Source organism: Pristiophorus japonicus, chromosome 23 (genome assembly GCF_044704955.1).
Source record: "Pristiophorus japonicus isolate sPriJap1 chromosome 23, sPriJap1.hap1, whole genome shotgun sequence".
NCBI lineage: Eukaryota > Metazoa > Chordata > Chondrichthyes > Pristiophoridae > Pristiophorus > Pristiophorus japonicus.
In genome coordinates this window covers 5,317,081-5,334,092 of record NC_091999.1, presented here as the reverse complement: position 1 = coordinate 5,334,092, position 17,012 = coordinate 5,317,081, and the positions used below count along the sequence as shown (strand labels likewise).

Genomic DNA, 17,012 nt, shown 5'->3' with positions numbered 1-17,012 from the left:
CCAGTGAGGCCTCCCTCTCCCTCTCCCAGTGAGGCCTCCCTCTCCCTCTCCCAGTGAGGCCTCCCTCTCCCTCCCTCTCCCTCCCTCTCCCAGTGAGGCCTCCCTCTCCCTCCCTCTCCCAGTGAGGACTCCCTCTCCCTCTCCCAGTGAGGCCTCCCTCTCCCTCTCCCAGTGAGGCCTCCCTCTCCCTCTCCCTCTCCCAGTGAGGCCTCCCTCTCCCTACCTCTCCCAGTGAGGCCTCCCTCTCCCTCCCTCTCCCAGTGAGGACTCCCTCTCCCTCTCCCTCCCTCTCCCAGTGAGGCCTCCCTCTCCCAGTGAGGACTCCCTCTCCCTCTCCCTCCCTCTCCCAGTGAGGACTCCCTCTCCCTCCCTCTCCCTCTCCCAGTGAGGCCTCCCTCTCCCTCCCTCTCCCTCTCCCAGTGAGGACTCCCTCTCCCTCTCCCTCTCCCTCCCTCTCCCAGTGAGGCCTCCCTCTCCCAGTGAGGACTCCCTCTCCCTCTCCCTCCCTCTCCCAGTGAGGACTCCCTCTCCCTCCCTCTCCCAGTGAGGCCTCTCCCTCCCTCCATTCCACCCCCAGTGAGGACTCTCCCTCCCTCAGTGAGGGCTCCCTCCCCCTCCCTCCCTCCCCCAGTGAGGACTCCCTCTCCCCTCCCTCCCCCAGTGAGGCCTCTCCCTCCCTCCCTCAGTGAGGGCTCCCTCCCCCTCCCTCACTCTCCCAGTGAGGGCTCCCTCCCCCAGTGAGGACTCACTCCCCCTCCCTCATTCTTCCAGCGAGGGCTCCCCCTCCCTCACTCTCCCAGCGAGGGCTCCCCCTCCCTCACTCTCCCAGCGAGGGCTCCCCCTCCCTCACTCTCCCAGCGAGGACTCCCTCCCCCTCCCTCATTCTCCCAGCGAGGACTCCCTCTCCCTCCCTCTCCCAGCGAGGACACCCTCCTCCTCCCTCATTCTCCCAGCGAGGGCTCCCCCTCCCTCACTCTCCCCGCGAGGACTCCCTCTCCCTCCCTCTCCCAGCGAGGACTCCTTCTCCCTCCCTCTCCCAGCGAGGACTCCTTCTCCCTCCCTCTCCCAGCGAGGACTCCCCCTCCCTCACTCTCCAAGCGAGGACACCCCCTCCCTCACTCTCCCAGCGAGGACTCCCCCTCCCTCACTCTCCCAGCGAGGACTCTCCGTCCCTCACTCTCCCAGTGAGGACTCTCTCTCCCTCACTCTCCCAGTGAGGACTCTCTCTCCCTCCCTCTGCCAGTGAGGGCTCCCTCTCCCTCCCTCTCCCAGCGAGGGCTCCTTTTCCCTCACTCTCCCAGCGAGGGCTCTCTCTCCCTCACTCTCCCAGCGAGTACTCTCTCTCCCTCACTCTCTCAGTGAGGACTCTCTCTCCCTCCCTCTTCCAGCGAGGACTCTCCCCCTCACTCTCCCAGTGAGGACTCTCCCTCCCTCACTCTCCCAGCGAGGACTATCCCTCTCCATCACTACCCCAGTGAGGGCTCCCTCTCCATCACTACCCCAGCGAGGGCTCCCCCTCCCTCACTATCCCAGCGAGGGCTCCCTCTCCCTCACTACCCCAGCGAGGGCTCTCTCTCCCAGCGAGGACTCTCTCTCCCTCACTCTCCCAGTGAGGACTCTCTCTCCCAGCGAGGACTCTCTCTCCCTCACTCTCCCAGTGAGGATTCCCTCTCCCTCCCTCACTCCCAGTGAGGACTCCCTCTCCCTCACTCTCCCAGCGAGGACTTCCTCTCCCTCACTCTCCCAGCGAGGGCTCCCTCTCCCTCACTCTCCCAGCGAGGGCTCCCTCTCCCTCCCTCTCGCAGTGAGGACTCTCTCCCTCACTCTCCCAGTCAGGACCCTCCCTCACTCTCCCAGTCAGGACTCTCCCTGCCTCACTCTCCCAGCGAGGACTCTCTCCCTCACTCTCCCAGTCAGGACCCCCCCTCACTCTCGCAGTGAGGACTCTCCCTGCCTCACTCTCCCTCACTCTCCCTGCCTCACTCTCCCTCACTCTCCCAGCGAGGACTCTCCTTGCCTCACTCTCCCAGCGAGGACTCCCTCTCCCTCCCTCTCCCAGTGAGGACTCTCTCTCCCTCCCCCTCCCAGTGAGGACTCCCACTCCCTCACTCTCCCAGAGAGGGCTCCATCTCCCTCACTCACTCTCCCAGTGAGGGCTCCCTCTCCCTCCCTCACTCTCCCAGTGAGGGCTCCCTCTCCCTCCCTCACTCTCCCAGTGAGGGCTCCCTCTCCTCTCCCTCTCCGTGAGGGTTCCCTCTCCCAGTGAGGGCTCCCTCTCCCGCACTCTCCCAGTGAGAACTCCACCTCCCTCCCTGCCCCAGTGAGGACTCCCTCTCCCCTCCCTCCCCCAGTGAGGCCTCTCCCTCCCTCCATTCCTCCCCCAGTGAGGCCTCTCCCTCCCTCCCTCAGTGAGGGCTCCCTCCCCCTCCCTCACTCTCCGTGAAGGCTCCCTCCCCCAGTGAGGACTCCCTCCCCCTCCCTCATTCTCCCAGCGAGGGCTCCCCCTCCCTCACTCTCCCCGCGAGGGCTCCCACTCCCTCACTCTCCCAGCGAGGACACCCTCTCCCTCCCTCTCCCAGTGAGGACTCCCCCTCCCTCACTCTCCCAGCGAGGACTCCCCCTCCTTCACTCTCCCAGCGAGGACTCCCTCTCCCTCACTCTCCCAGTGAGGACTCCCCCTCCCTCACTCTCCCAGCGAGGACTCCCCCTCCCTCACTCTCCCAGCGAGGACTCCCCCTCCCTCACTCTCCCAGCGAGGACTCTCTCTCCGTCACTCTCCCAGCGAGGACTCTCTCTCCCTCCCTCTCCCAGTGAGGGCTCCCTCTCCCTCACTCTCCCAGTGAGGGCTCCCTCTCCCTCACTCTCCCAGTGAGGGCTCCCTCTCCCTCACTCTCCCAGTGAGGGCTCCCTCTCCCCTCACTCTCCCAGTGAGGACTCCCTTTCCCTCCCTCACTCTCCCAGTGAGGGCTCCCTCTCCCAGTGAGGGCTCCCCCTCTCTCCCTCTCCCAGTGAGGACTCACTCTCCCTCACTCTCCCAGTGAGGGCTCACTCTCCCTCCCTCACTCTCCCAGTGAGGGCTCCCTCTCCCTCCCTCACTCTCCCAGTGAGGGCTCCCTCTCCCTCCCTCACTCTCCCAGAGAGGGCTCCCCCTCTCTCCCTCTCCCAGTGAGGACTCCCTCCCCCATCCCTCTCCCAGTGAGGACTCCCTCCCCCTCCCTCTCCCAGTGAGGACTCCCTCCCCCATCCCTCTCCCAGTGAGGACTCCCTCCCCCACCCTCTCCCAGTGAGGACTCCCTCCCCCATCCCTCTCCCAGTGAGGACTCCCTCCCCCATCCCTCTCCCAGTGAGGACTCCCTCCCCCTCCCTCTCCCAGTGAGGACTCTCACTCCCGCTCCTTCCCTCCCTCTCCCAGTGAGGGCTCCCCCTCTCTCCCTCTCCCAGTGAGGACTCCCTCCCCCATCCCTCTCCCAGTGAGGACTCCCTCCCCCTCCCTCTCCCAGTGAGGACTCTCCCTCCCGCTCCTTCCCTCCCTCTTCCAGTGAGGACTCCCTCCCCCCCTCTCCCATTGAGGGCCCCCTGTCCCTCCTTCTCCCAGTGAGGACTCGCCCTACCGCTCCCTCCCTCCCTCACTCTCCCAGTAAGGGCTCGCCCTCCCTCCCTCTCCCAGTGAGGACTCTCCCTCCCGCTCCTTCCCTCCCTCTTCCAGTGAGGACTCCCTCCCCCCCTCTCCCATTGAGGGCCCCCTGTCCCTCCTTCTCCCAGTGAGGACTCTCCCTACCGCTCCCTCCCTCCCTCACTCTCCCAGTAAGGGCTCGCCCTCCCTCCCTCTCCCAGTGAGGACTCCCTCCCCCTCCCTCTGTCTCCCAGTGAGGACTCCCTCCGACTCCCTCTGTCTCCCAGTGAGGACTCCCTCTCCCTCCCTTTTCCAGTGAGGACTCTCTCTCCCTCCCTCTCCCAGTGAGGACTCTCTCTCCCTCCCTCTCCCAGTGAGGACTCTCTCTCCCTCCCTCTCCCAGTGAGGGCTCCATCTCCCTCACTCACTCTCCCAGTGAGGGCTCCCTCACTCTCCCAGTGAGGAATCCCTCTCCCTCACTCTCCCAGTGAGGACTCTCTCTCCCAGCGAAGACCCTCTCCCTCACTCTCCCAGTGAGGACTCCCCCTCACTCTCCCAGTGAGGACTCTCCCTCACTCTCCCAGTGATGATTCCATCTCCCTCACTCTCCCAGTGAGGACTCTCTCTCCCTTACTCTCCCAGTGAGGACTCTCTCTCCCTCACTCTCCCAGTGAGGACTCCCTCTCCCGGACTCTCCCAGTGAGGGACTCCCTCTCCCGGACTCTCCCAGTGAGGACTCTCTCTCCCTCACTCTCCCAGTGAGGGCTCCCTCTCCCAGCGAGGACTCCCACCCTCACTCTCCCAGTGAGGACTCTCCCACCCTCACTCTCCCAGTGAGGACTCTCCCACCCTCACTCTCCCAGTGAGGACTCTCCCACCCTCACTCTCCCAGTGAGGACTCTCCCACCCTCACTCTCCCAGTGAGGACTCTCCCACCCTCACTCTCCCAGTGAGGACTCTCCCACCCTCACTCTCCCAGTGAGGACTCTCCCACCCTCACTCTCCCAGTGAGGACTCTCCCAGTGAGTGCTCCCTCACTCTCCCAGTGAGGACTCTCCCAGTGAGTGCTCCCTCACTCTCCCAGTGAGGACTCTCCCAGTGAGGACTCCCTCCCTCTCCCTCCCAGTGAGGATTCCCTCTCCCAGTGAGGATTCCCTCTCCCCCACTCTCCCATTAAGGACTCTCTCTCCCTCACTCTGCCAGCAAGGACTCTCTCCCTGCGAGGACTCTCTCTCCCTCACTCTCCCAGTGAGGGCTCCCTCTCCCAGCGAGGACTCTCTCACTCACTCTCCCAGCGAGGACTCTCCCTCCCTCACTCTCCCAGTGAGGACTCTCCCTCCCTCACTCTCCCAGTGAGGACTCCCTCTCCCTCACTCTCCCAGTGAGGACTCCCTCCCTCTCCCTCCCTCTCCCAGTGAGGACTCCCTCTCCCTCACTCTCCCAGTGAGGACTCCCTCTCCCTCACTCTCCCAGTGAGGACTCTCCCAGTGAGGACTCCCTCCCTCTCCCAGTGAGGATTCCCTCTCCCTCACTCTCCCAGTGAGGATTCCCTCTCCCTCACTCTCCCAGTGAGGACTCCCTCTTCCTCACTCTCCCAGTGAGGACTCCCTCTCCCTCACTCTCCCAGTGAGGATTCCCTCTCCCTCACTCTCCCAGTGAGGACTCCCTCTTCCTCACTCTCCCAGTGAGGATTCCCTCTCCCTCACTCTCCCAGTGAGGATTCCCTCTCCCTCACTCTCCCAGTGAGGACTCCCTCTTCCTCACTCTCCCAGTGAGGACTCCCTCTCCCTCACTCTCCCAGTGAGGATTCCCTCTCCCTCACTCTCCCAGTGAGGATTCCCTCTCCCTCACTCTCCCAGTGAGGATTCCCTCTCCCTCACTCTCCCAGTTGAGGATTTCCGCTCCCTCACTCTCCCAGTGAGGACTCCCTCTCCCTCACTCTCCCAGTGAGGACTCCCTCTCTCGCCCAGTGAGGACTCCCTCTCCCAGTGAGGACTCCCTCTCCCTCCCTCTCCCTCTCCCAGTGAGGACTCCCTCTCCCTCTCACAGTGAGGCCTCCGTCTCCCTCTCACAGTGAGGACTCCCTCTCCCTCCTACTCCCTCTCCCAGTGAGGCCTCCCTCTCCCAGTGAGGACTCCCTCTCCCTCCCTCTCCCAAGTGAGGCCTCACTCTCCCAGTGAGGACTCCCTCTCCCCTCCCAGTGAGGACTCCCTCTCCCTCCCTCTCCCAGTGAGGACTCCCTCTCCCTCCCTCTCCCTCTCCCAGTGAGGCCTCCCTCTCCCCTCCCAGTGAGGACTCCCTCTCCCTCCCTCCCTCTCCCAGTGAGTACTCCCTCTCCCTCCCTCTCCCAGTGAGTACTCCCTCTCCCTCCTACTCTCTCTCCCAGTGAGGACTCCCTCTCCCTCCCTTTCACAGTGAGGCCTCCCTCTCCCTCTCCCAGTGAGGAATCTCTCTCTCTCCCTCCCTCTCCCAGTGAGGACTCTCTCTCCCTCTCCCTCCCTCCCTCTCCCAGTGAGGATTCCCTCTCCCTGTGAGGCCTCCCTCTCCCTCCCTCTCCCAGTGAGGCCTCCCTCTCCCAGTGAGGCCTCCCTCTCCCAGTGAGGACTCTCTCTCCCCCCCTCTCCCTCTCCCAGTGAGGACTCTCTCTCCCTCTCCCAGTGAGGACTCCCTCCCTCTCCCTCTCCCAGTGAGGCCTCCCTCTCCCAGTGAGGCCTCCCTCTCCCTCCCTCTCCCAGTGAGGCCTTCTCTCCCTCACTCTCCCAGTGAGGCCTCCCTCCCTCACCCTCTCCCCGTGAGGCCTCCCTCTCCCAGTGAGGACTCTCTCTCCCTCCAACTCCTCTCCCAGTGAGGCCTCCCTCTCCCTCTCCCAGTGAGGACTCCCTCCCTCTCCCTCTGAGGACTCCCTCTCCCTCACTCTCCCAGTGAGGACTCCCTCTCCCTCACTCTCCCAGTGAGGACTCCCTCTCCCTCCCTCTCCAGTGAGGACTCCCTCTCCCTCCCTCTCCCAGTGAGGACTCCCTCTCCCTCCCTCTCCCAGTGAGGCCTCCCTCTCCCTCACTCTCCCAGCGAGGACTCTCCCTCCCTCACTCTCCCAGTGAGGACTCTCCCTCCCTCTCCCAGTGAGGACTCTCCCTCCCTCACTCTCTCTCTCTCTCCCAGTGAGGCCTCCCTCTCCCAGTGAGGACACCCTCTCCCTCTCCCTCCTCCTCCCAGTGAGGCCTCCCTCTCCCAGTGAGGACTCTCTCTCCCTCTCCCAGTGAGGACTCCCTCTCCCTCTCCCAGTGAGGACTCCCTCTCCCTCTCCCAGTGAGGACTCCTCTCCCTCTCCCAGTGAGGACTCCCTCTCCCTCTCCCAGTGAGGACTCTCTCTCCCTCTCCCTCTCCCAGTGAGGACTCCCTCTCCCAGTGAGGACTCCCTCCCTCTCCCTCTCCCAGTGAGGACTCTCTCTCCCTCTCCCTCCCTCTCCCAGTGAGGACTCCCTCTCCCTCTCCCAGTGAGGACTCTCTCTCCCTCCCTCTCCCTCCCTCTCCCAGTGAGGACTCCCTCTCCCTCTCCCAGTGAGGCCTCCCTCCCTCTCCCTCTCCCATTGAGGCCTCCCTCTCCCTCTCCCAGTGAGGCCTCCCTCTCCCTCCCTCTCCCAGTGAGGACTCCCTCTCCCTCCCTCTCCCAGTGAGGACTCCCTCTCCCTCTCCCTCACTCACTCTCCCAGTGAGGCCTCCCTCTCCCTCTCCCTCCCTCCCTCCCTCTCTCCCAGTGAGGCCTCCCTCTCCCTCTCCCTCCCTCTCCCACTCCCAGTGAGGACTCCCTCTCCCTCTCCCAGTGAGGCCTCCCTCTCCCTCCCTCCCTCTCCCTCTCCCAGTGAGGACTCCCTCTCCCTGTGAGGCCTCCCTCTCCCTCTCCCTCCCCCTCTCCCACTCCCAGTGAGGACTCCCTCTCCCTCTCCCAGTGAGGACTCCCTCTCCCTCTCCCAGTGAGGACTCCCTCTCCCTCTCCCTCTCCCAGTGAGGACTCCCTTTCCCTCCCTCTCCCAGTGAGGACTCCCTCTCGCTCTCCCAGTGAGGACTCCCTCTCCCAGTGAGGCCTCCCTCTCCCTCTCCCAGTGAGGACTCCCTCTCCCTCTCCCAGTGAGGCCTCCCTCTCCCAGTGAGGACTCCCTCTCCCTCCCTCTCCCTCTCCCAGTGACGTCTCCCTCTCCCTCTCCCAGTGAGGACTCCCTCTCCCAGTGAGGACTCCCTCTCCCTCCCTCTCCCAGTGAGGACTCCCTCTCCCAGTGAGGACTCCCTCTCCCTCTCCCAGTGAGGCCTCCCTCTCCCTCCCTCCCTCTCCCAGTGAGGCCTCCCTCTCCCTCTCCCTCCCCCTCCCTCTCCCTCTCCCAGTGAGGACTCCCTCTCCCAGTGAGGACTCCCTCTCCCAGTGAGGCCTCCCTCTCCCTCTCCCAGTGAGGACTCCCTCTCCCTCCCTCTCCCTCTCCCAGTGAGGACTCCCTCACCCTCTCCCAGTGAGGACTCCCTCTCCCTCCCTCTCCCTCTCCCAGTGAGGCCTCCCTCTCCCTCCCTCTCCCAGTGAGGACTCCCTCTCCCTCTCCCAGTGAGGCCTCCCTCTCCCTCTCCCAGTGAGGCCTCCCTCTCCCTCTCCCAGTGAGGCCTCCCTCTCCCTCTCCCAGTGAGGCCTCCCTCTCCCTCTCCCAGTGAGGCCTCCCTCTCCCTCCCTCTCCCTCTCCCAGTGAGGCCTCCCTCTCCCTCCCTCTCCCAGTGAGGACTCCCTCTCCCTCCCTCTCCCAGTGAGGACTCCCTCTCCCAGTGAGGCCTCCCTCTCCCTCTCCCAGTGAGGCCTCCCTCTCCCTCTCCCAGTGAGGCCTCCCTCTCCCTCCCTCTCCCTCTCCCAGTGAGGCCTCCCTCTCCCTCCCTCTCCCAGTGAGGACTCCCTCTCCCTCTCCCTCCCAGTGAGGCCTCCCTCTCCCAGTGAGGACTCCCTCTCCCTCTCCCTCCCTCTCCCTCTCCCTCCCTCTCCCAGTGAGGACTCCCTCTCCCTCCCTCTCCCTCTCCCTCTCCCAGTGAGGCCTCCCTCTCCCTCCCTCTCCCTCTCCCTCTCCCAGTGAGGACTCCCTCTCCCTCTCCATCTTCCTCCCTCTCCCAGTGAGGCCTCCCTCTCCCAGTGAGGACTCCCTCTCCCTCTCCCTCCCTCTCCCAGTGAGGACTCCCTCTCCCTCCCTCTCCCAGTGAGGACTCCCTCTCCCTCTCCCAGTGAGGACTCCCTCTCCCTCTCCAAGTGAGGACTCCCTCTCCCTCTCCCAGTGAGGACTCCCTCTCCCTCTCCCAGTGAGGACTCCCTCTCCCTCTCCCAGTGAGGACTCCCTCTCCCTCTCCCAGTGAGGACTCCCTCTCCCTCCCTCTCCCTCTCCCAGTGAGGACTCCCTCTCCCTCTCTCTCCCAGTGAGGCCTCCCTCTCCCTCTCCCAGTGAGGACTCCCTCTCCCTCTCCCAGTGAGGACTCCCTCTCCCTCTCCCAGTGAGGACTCCCTCTCCCTCCCTCTCCCTCTCCCAGTGAGGACTCCCTCTCCCTCTCCCAGTGAGGACTCCCTCTCCCTCTTCCTCTCCCAGTGAGGACTCCCTCTCCCTCTCCGAGTGAGGACTCCTCTCCCTCTCCCAGTGAGGACTCCCTCTCCCTCCCTCTCCCAGTGATGACTCCCTCTCCCTCCCTCTCCCAGTGAGGCCTCCCTCTCCCTCTCCCAGTGAGGACTCTCTCTCCCTCTCCCTCTCCCAGTGAGGACTCCCTCTCCCTCTCCCTCTCCCAGTGAGGACTCTCTCTCCCTCTCCCTCTCCCAGTGAGGACTCCCTCTCCCTCCCTCTCCCTCTCCCAGTGAGGACTCTCTCTCCCTCTCCCTCTCCCAGTGAGGACTCCCTCTCCCTCTCCCTCTCCCAGTGAGGACTCTCTCTCCCTCTCCCTCTCCCAGTGAGGACTCCCTCTCCCAGTGAGGACTCTCTCTCCCTCTCCCTCTCCCAGTGAGGACTCCCTCTCCCTCCCTCTCCCTCTCCCAGTGAGGACTCCCTCTCCCTCTCCCAGTGAGGACTCCCTCTCCCTCTCCCAGTGAGGACTCCCTCTCCCTCCCTCTCCCTCTCCCAGTGAGGACTCCCTCTCCTGCTCCCAGTGAGGACTCCCTCTCCCTCTCCCAGTGAGGACTCCCTCTCCCTCTCCCAGTGAGGACTCCCTCTCCCTCTCCCAGTGAGGACTCCCTCTCCCAGTGAGGACTCCCTCTCCCTCTCCCAGTGAGGACTCCCTCTCCCTCCCTCTCCCAGTGAGGACTCCCTCTCCCTCCCTCTCCCAGTGAGGCCTCCCTCTCCCTCCCTCTCCCAGTGAGGCCTCCCTCTCCCAGTGAGGACTCCCTCTCCCTCTCCCAGTGAGGCCTCCCTCTCCCTCCCTCCCTCTCCCAGTGAGGCCTCCCTCTCCCTCCCTCCCTCTCCCAGTGAGGCCTCCCTCTCCCTCTCCCAGTGAGGACTCTCTCTCCCTCTCCCTCTCCCAGTGAGGACTCCCTCTCCCTCTCCCAGTGAGGACTCCCTCTCCCTCTCCCAGTGAGGACTCCCTCTCCCTCTCCCTCTCCCAGTGAGGACTCCCTTTCCCTCCCTCTCCCAGTGAGGACTCCCTCTCGCTCTCCCAGTGAGGACTCCCTCTCCCAGTGAGGCCTCCCTCTCCCTCTCCCAGTGAGGCCTCCCTCTCCCAGTGAGGACTCCCTCTCCCTCCCTCTCCCTCTCCCAGTGACGTCTCCCTCTCCCTCTCCCAGTGAGGCCTCCCTCTCCCAGTGAGGACTCCCTCTCCCTCCCTCTCCCAGTGAGGACTCCCTCTCCCAGTGAGGACTCCCTCTCCCTCTCCCAGTGAGGCCTCCCTCTCCCTCCCTCCCTCCCTCTCCCAGTGAGGCCTCCCTCTCCCTCTCCCTCCCCCTCCCTCTCCCTCTCCCAGTGAGGACTCCCTCTCCCAGTGAGGACTCCCTCTCCCTCTCCCAGTGAGGACTCCCTCTCCCTCCCTCTCCCTCTCCCAGTGAGGACTCCCTCACCCTCTCCCAGTGAGGACTCCCTCTCCCTCCCTCTCCCTCTCCCAGTGAGGCCTCCCTCTCCCTCCCTCTCCCAGTGAGGACTCCCTCTCCCTCTCCCAGTGAGGCCTCCCTCTCCCTCTCCCAGTGAGGCCTCCCTCTCCCTCTCCCAGTGAGGCCTCCCTCTCCCTCTCCCAGTGAGGCCTCCCTCTCCCTCCCTCTCCCTCTCCCAGTGAGGCCTCCCTCTCCCTCCCTCTCCCAGTGAGGACTCCCTCTCCCTCTCCCAGTGAGGCCTCCCTCTCCCTCTCCCTCTCCCAGTGAGGTCTCCCTCTCCCTCTCCCAGTGAGGCCTCCCTCTCCCTCCCTCTCCCTCTCCCAGTGAGGCCTCCCTCTCCCTCCCTCTCCCAGTGAGGACTCCCTCTCCCTCTCCCTCCCAGTGAGGCCTCCCTCTCCCAGTGAGGACTCCCTCTCCCTCTCCCTCCCTCTCCCTCTCCCTCCCTCTCCCAGTGAGGACTCCCTCTCCCTCCCTCTCCCTCTCCCTCTCCCAGTGAGGCCTCCCTCTCCCTCCCTCTCCCTCTCCCTCTCCCAGTGAGGACTCCCTCTCCCTCTCCCTCTCCCTCCCTCTCCCAGTGAGGCCTCCCTCTCCCAGTGAGGACTCCCTCTCCCTCTCCCTCCCTCTCCCAGTGAGGACTCCCTCTCCCTCCCTCTCCCAGTGAGGACTCCCTCTCCCTCTCCCAGTGAGGACTCCCTCTCCCTCCCTCTCCCTCTCCAAGTGAGGACTCCCTCTCCCTCTCCCAGTGAGGACTCCCTCTCCCTCTCCCAGTGAGGACTCCCTCTCCCTCCCTCTCCCTCTCCCAGTGAGGACTCCCTCTCCCTCTCTCTCCCAGTGAGGCCTCCCTCTCCCTCTCCCAGTGAGGACTCCCTCTCCCTCTCCCAGTGAGGACTCCCTCTCCCTCTCCCAGTGAGGACTCCCTCTCCCTCCCTCTCCCTCTCCCAGTGAGGACTCCCTCTCCCTCTCCCAGTGAGGACTCCCTCTCCCTCTTCCTCTCCCAGTGAGGACTCCCTCTCCCTCTCCCAGTGAGGACTCCCTCTCCCTCTCCCAGTGAGGACTCCCTCTCCCTCCCTCTCCCAGTGATGACTCCCTCTCCCTCCCTCTCCCAGTGAGGCCTCCCTCTCCCTCTCCCAGTGAGGACTCTCTCTCCCTCTCCCTCTCCCAGTGAGGACTCCCTCTCCCTCTCCCAGTGAGGACTCCCTCTCCCTCTCCCTCTCCCAGTGAGGACTCTCTCTCCCTCTCCCTCTCCCAGTGAGGACTCCCTCTCCCTCCCTCTCCCTCTCCCAGTGAGGACTCTCTCTCCCTCTCCCTCTCCCAGTGAGGACTCCCTCTCCCAGTGAGGACTCTCTCTCCCTCTCCCTCTCCCAGTGAGGACTCCCTCTCCCAGTGAGGACTCTCTCTCCCTCTCCCTCTCCCAGTGAGGACTCCCTCTCCCTCCCTCTCCCAGTGAGGACTCCCTCTCCCTCTCCCAGTGAGGACTCCCTCTCCCTCTCCCAGTGAGGACTCCCTCTCCCTCCCTCTCCCTCTCCCAGTGAGGACTCCCTCTCCTGCTCCCAGTGAGGACTCCCTCTCCCTCCCTCTCCCTCTCCCAGTGAGGACTCCCTCTCCCTCTCCCAGTGAGGACTCCCTCTCCCTCTCCCAGTGAGGACTCCCTCTCCCAGTGAGGACTCCCTCTCCCTCTCCCAGTGAGGACTCCCTCTCCCTCCCTCTCCCAGTGAGGACTCCCTCTCCCTCCCTCTCCCAGTGAGGCCTCCCTCTCCCTCCCTCTCCCAGTGAGGCCTCCCTCTCCCAGTGAGGACTCCCTCTCCCTCTCCCAGTGAGGCCTCCCTCTCCCTCCCTCCCTCTCCCAGTGAGGCCTCCCTCTCCCTCCCTCCCTCTCCCAGTGAGGCCTCCCTCTCCCTCTCCCAGTGAGGACTCTCTCTCCCTCTCCCTCTCCCAGTGAGGACTCCCTCTCCCTCTCCCAGTGAGGACTCCCTCTCCCTCTCCCAGTGAGGACTCTCTCTCCCTCTCCCTCTCCCAGTGAGGACTCCCTCTCCCTCTCCCAGTGAGGACTCCCTCTCCCTCTTCCAGTGAGGACTCCCTCTCCCTCTCCCAGTGAGGACTCCCTCTCCCTCCCTCTCCCAGTGAGGACTCCCTCTCCCTCCCTCTCCCTCTCCCACCCTCTCCCTCTCCCAGTGAGGACTCCCTCTCCCTCTCCCAGTGAGGCCTCCCTCTCCCTCCCTCCCTCTCCCAGTGAGGCCTCCCTCTCCCTCTCCCAGTGAGGACTCTCTCTCCCTCTCCCTCTCCCAGTGAGGACTCTCTCTCCCTCTCCCTCTCCCTCTCCCAGTGAGGACTCTCTCTCCCTCCCTCTCTCTCCCTCTCCCAGTGAGGACTCTCTCTCCCTCTCCCAGTGAGGACTCTCTCTCCCTCCCTCTCTCTCCCTCCCTCTCCCAGTGAGGACTCTCTCTCCCTCCCTCTCCCTCTCCCAGTGAGGACTCCCTCTCCCTCCCTCTCCCAGTGAGGACTCTCTCTCCCTCCCTCTCCCTCTCCCAGTGAGGACTCTCTCTCCCTCTCCCTCTCCCAGTGAGGACTCCCTCTCCCTCTGCCTCTCCCAGTGAGGACTCCCTCTCCCTCTCCCTCTCCCAGTGAGGACTCCCTCTCCCTCTCCCAGTGAGGACTCCCTCTCCCTCTCCCAGTGAGGACTCCCTCTCCCTCTCCCAGTGAGGACTCCCTCTCCCTCTCCCAGTGAGGACTCCCTCTCCCTCTCCCAGTGAGGACTCCCTCTCCCTCTCCCAGTGAGGACTCCCTCTCCCTCCCTCTCCCAGTGAGGACTCCCTCTCCCTCCCTCTCCCTCTCCCAGTGAGGCCTCCCTCTCCCAGTGAGGACTCCCTCTCCCTCTCCCAGTGAGGACTCCCTCTCCCTCTCCCGCTCCCAGTGAGGCCTCCCTCTCCCTCTCCCAGTGAGGACTCCCTCTCCCGCCCTCTCCCAGTGAGGCCTCCCTCTCCCTCCCTCTCCCTCTCCCAGTGAGGACTCCCTCTCCCTCTCCCAGTGAGGACTCCCTCTCCCGCTCCCAGTGAGGCCTCCCTCACCCTCCCTCTCCCTCTCCCAGTGAGGCCTCCCTCTCCCTCCCTCTCCCTCTCCCAGTGAGGCCTCCCTCTCCCTCTCCCAGTGAGGTCTCCCTCTCCCTCTCTCTCCCTCTCCCTCTCCCAGTGAGGTCTCCCTCTCTCTCCCTCTCCCTCTCCCAGTGAGGCCTCCCTCTCCCTCCCTCCCTCTCCCAGTGAGGCCTCCCTCTCCCTCCCTCCCTCTCCCAGTGAGGCCTCCCTCTCCCTCTCCCAGTGAGGACTCCCTCTCCCTCTCCCAGTGAGGCCTTCCTCTCCCTCCCTCCCTCTCCCAGTGAGGCCTCCCTCTCCCTCTCCCAGTGAGGACTCTCTCTCCCTCTCCCTCTCCCAGTGAGGACTCCCTCTCCCTCTCCCAGTGAGGACTCCCTCTCCCTCTCCCAGTGAGGACTCTCTCTCCCTCTCCCTCTCCCTCTCCCAGTGAGGACTCTCTCTCCCTCCCTCTCTCTCCCTCTCCCAGTGAGGACTCTCTCTCCCTCTCCCAGTGAGGACTCTCTCTCCCTCCCTCTCTCTCCCTCTCCCAGTGAGGACTCTCTCTCCCTCTCCCTCTCCCAGTGAGGACTCCCTCTCCCTCCCTCTCCCAGTGAGGACTCTCTCTCCCTCCCTCTCCCTCTCCCAGTGAGGACTCTCTCTCCCTCTCCCAGTGAGGACTCCCTCTCCCTCTCCCTCTCCCAGTGAGGACTCCCTCTCCCTCTCCCAGTGAGGACTCCCTCTCCCTCTCCCAGTGAGGACTCCCTCTCCCTCTCCCAGTGAGGACTCCCTCTCCCTCTCCCAGTGAGGACTCCCTCTCCCTGTGAGGACTCCCTCTCCCTCTCCCAGTGAGGACTCCCTCTCCCTCCCTCTCCCTCTCCCAGTGAGGCCTCCCTCTCCCAGTGAGGACTCCCTCTCCCTCTCCCAGTGAGGACTCCCTCTCCCTCTCCCGCTCCCAGTGAGGCCTCCCTCTCCCTCTCCCAGTGAGGACTCCCTCTCCCTCCCTCTCCCAGTGAGGCCTCCCTCTCCCTCTCCCAGTGAGGACTCCCTCTCCCTCCCTCTCCCTCTCCCAGTGAGGACTCCCTCTCCCTCTCCCAGTGAGGCCTCCCTCTCCCAGTGAGGACTCCCTCTCCCTCTCCCAGTGAGGACTCCCTCTCCCTCTCCCGCTCCCAGTGAGGCCTCCCTCTCCCAGTGAGGACTCCCTCTCCCTCCCTCTCCCAGTGAGGCCTCCCTCTCCCTCTCCCTCCCTCTCCCTCTCCCAGTGAGGACTCCCTCTCCCGCTCCCAGTGAGGCCTCCCTCACCCTCCCTCTCCCTCTCCCAGTGAGGACTCCCTCTCCCTCTCTCTCCCTCTCCCTCTCCCAGTGAGGACTCCCTCTCCCTCTCCCAGTGAGGACTCCCTCTCCCTCTCCCAGTGAGGCCTCCCTCTCCCTCCCTCTCCCTCTCCCTCTCCCAGTGAGGACTCCCTCTCCCTCCCTCTCCCTCTCCCAGTGAGGACTCCCTCTCCCTCTCCCAGTGAGGCCTCCCTCTCCCTCCCTCAGTGAGGACTCCCTCTCCCTCTCCCAGTGAGGACTCCCTCTCCCTCTCCCAGTGAGGACTCCCTCTCCCTCCCTCTCCCTCCCTCTCCCAGTGAGGACTCCCTCTCCCTGTGAGGCCTCCCTCACCCTCCCTCTCCCTCTCCCAGTGAGGCCTCCCTCTCCCTCTCCCAGTGAGGACTCCCTCTCCCTCCCTCTCCCTCTCCCAGTGAGGACTCCCTCTCCCTCTCCCAGTGAGGCCTCCCTCTCCCAGCGCCTGCCCACCGGCGGCCTGTGCTTGGGGCCTCGGGCGATTGTCGGGCCTGAGACCCCGGTGTGGGGTGCCGGGATGCCGGGGCCGGGGGAGGGCGGGCCTGAGGTGACCCTGACTCCGGGCCGGTGACGAGGCTGAAGATCCGCACCTGGGGGTCCCGCGCCCAACGTCCCCGCCGCCAGTAATCCACCGGGTCCGCGCGCTGCCTCTGACTGACAGCAGCTTCCCACCAATGGGGAGCCAGGGGGCGGCGCCTGGAGGACCCAGAGCGCGGCAGGTCCTTCAACCAATCCGGGGGCCCGAGGGGCGGGGCTTCAGGGCTGTACCTGCCCTGGGAGTGTTTGATGGGACAGTGTAGAGGGAGCTTTACTCTGTATCTAACCCCCTGTACCTGCCCTGGGAGTGTTTGATGGGACAGTGTAGAGGGAGCTTTGCTCTGTATCTAACCCCCTGTACCTGCCCTGGGAGTGTTTGATGGGACAGTGTAGAGGGAGCTTTACTCTGTATCTAACCCCGTGCTGTACCTGCCCTGGGAGTGTTTGATGGGACAGTGTAGAGAGAGCTTTACTCTGTATCTAACCCCGTGCTGTACCTGCCCTGGGAGTGTTTGATGGGACAGTGTAGAGGGAGCTTTACTTTGTATCTAACCCTGTGCTGTACCTGCCCTGGGAGTGTTTGATGGGACAGTGTAGAGGGAGCTTTACCCTTTATCTAACCCGTGCTGGTGGTATTTGAGGGGTCATGAAAGAATGAGAGGTGATCTCAGTGAAACGTATAAGATTCTGAGGGGGATTGACAGGGTAGATGCTGAGAATTCTTTTCCCCTGGCTGGAGAATCTAGAATTAGGGGGCACAATCTCAGGATAAGGGTCAGATAGTGCATGGCAAAATGAGATGATAACAGAACTGGAGTACTTCGTGCAGTTTTGGTCACCTTACTTAAGGAAGGATATACTAGCTTTGGAGGGGGTACAGAGACGATTCACTCGGCTGATTCCGGAGATGAGGGGGTTACCTTATGATGATAGATTGAGTGGACTGGGTCTTTACTCGTTGGAGTTCAGAAGGATGAGGGGTGATCTTATAGAAACATTTAAAATCATGAAAGGGATAGACAAGATAGAGGCAGAGAGGTTGTTTCCACTGGTCGGGGAGACTAGAACTAGGGGGCACAGCCTCAAAATATGGAGGAGCCATTTAAAACCGAGTTGAGAAGGAATTTCTTCTCCCAGAGGGTTGTGAATCTGTGGAATTCTCTGCCCAAGGAAGCAGTTGAGGCTAGCTCATTGAATGTATTCAAGTCACAGATAGATAGATTTTTAACCAATAAGGGAATTAAGGGTTACGGGGAGCGGGCGGGTAAGTGGAGCTGAGTCCATGGCCAGATCAGCCATGATCTTGTTGAATGGCGGAGCAGGCTCGAGGGGCTAGATGGCCTACTCCTGTTCCTAATTCTTATGTTCTTATAACAAA

At 64.0% G+C, this 17,012-nt stretch overlaps 1 protein-coding gene across 1 annotated transcript in view; it reads right to left on the bottom strand.

Moving 5' to 3' along the window:
* LOC139235610 (zinc finger protein 45-like) overlaps nt 1-15,763 on the bottom strand; it is a 35,010-nt gene extending 19,247 nt beyond the window's left edge. The window contains exon 1 of the mRNA XM_070866649.1: nt 15,688-15,763. The gene's annotated coding sequence lies outside the window, so the exon portion shown is untranslated. The remainder of the gene's footprint in view (nt 1-15,687) is intronic.
* Between the last annotated feature and the right edge of the window lie 1,249 nt (nt 15,764-17,012).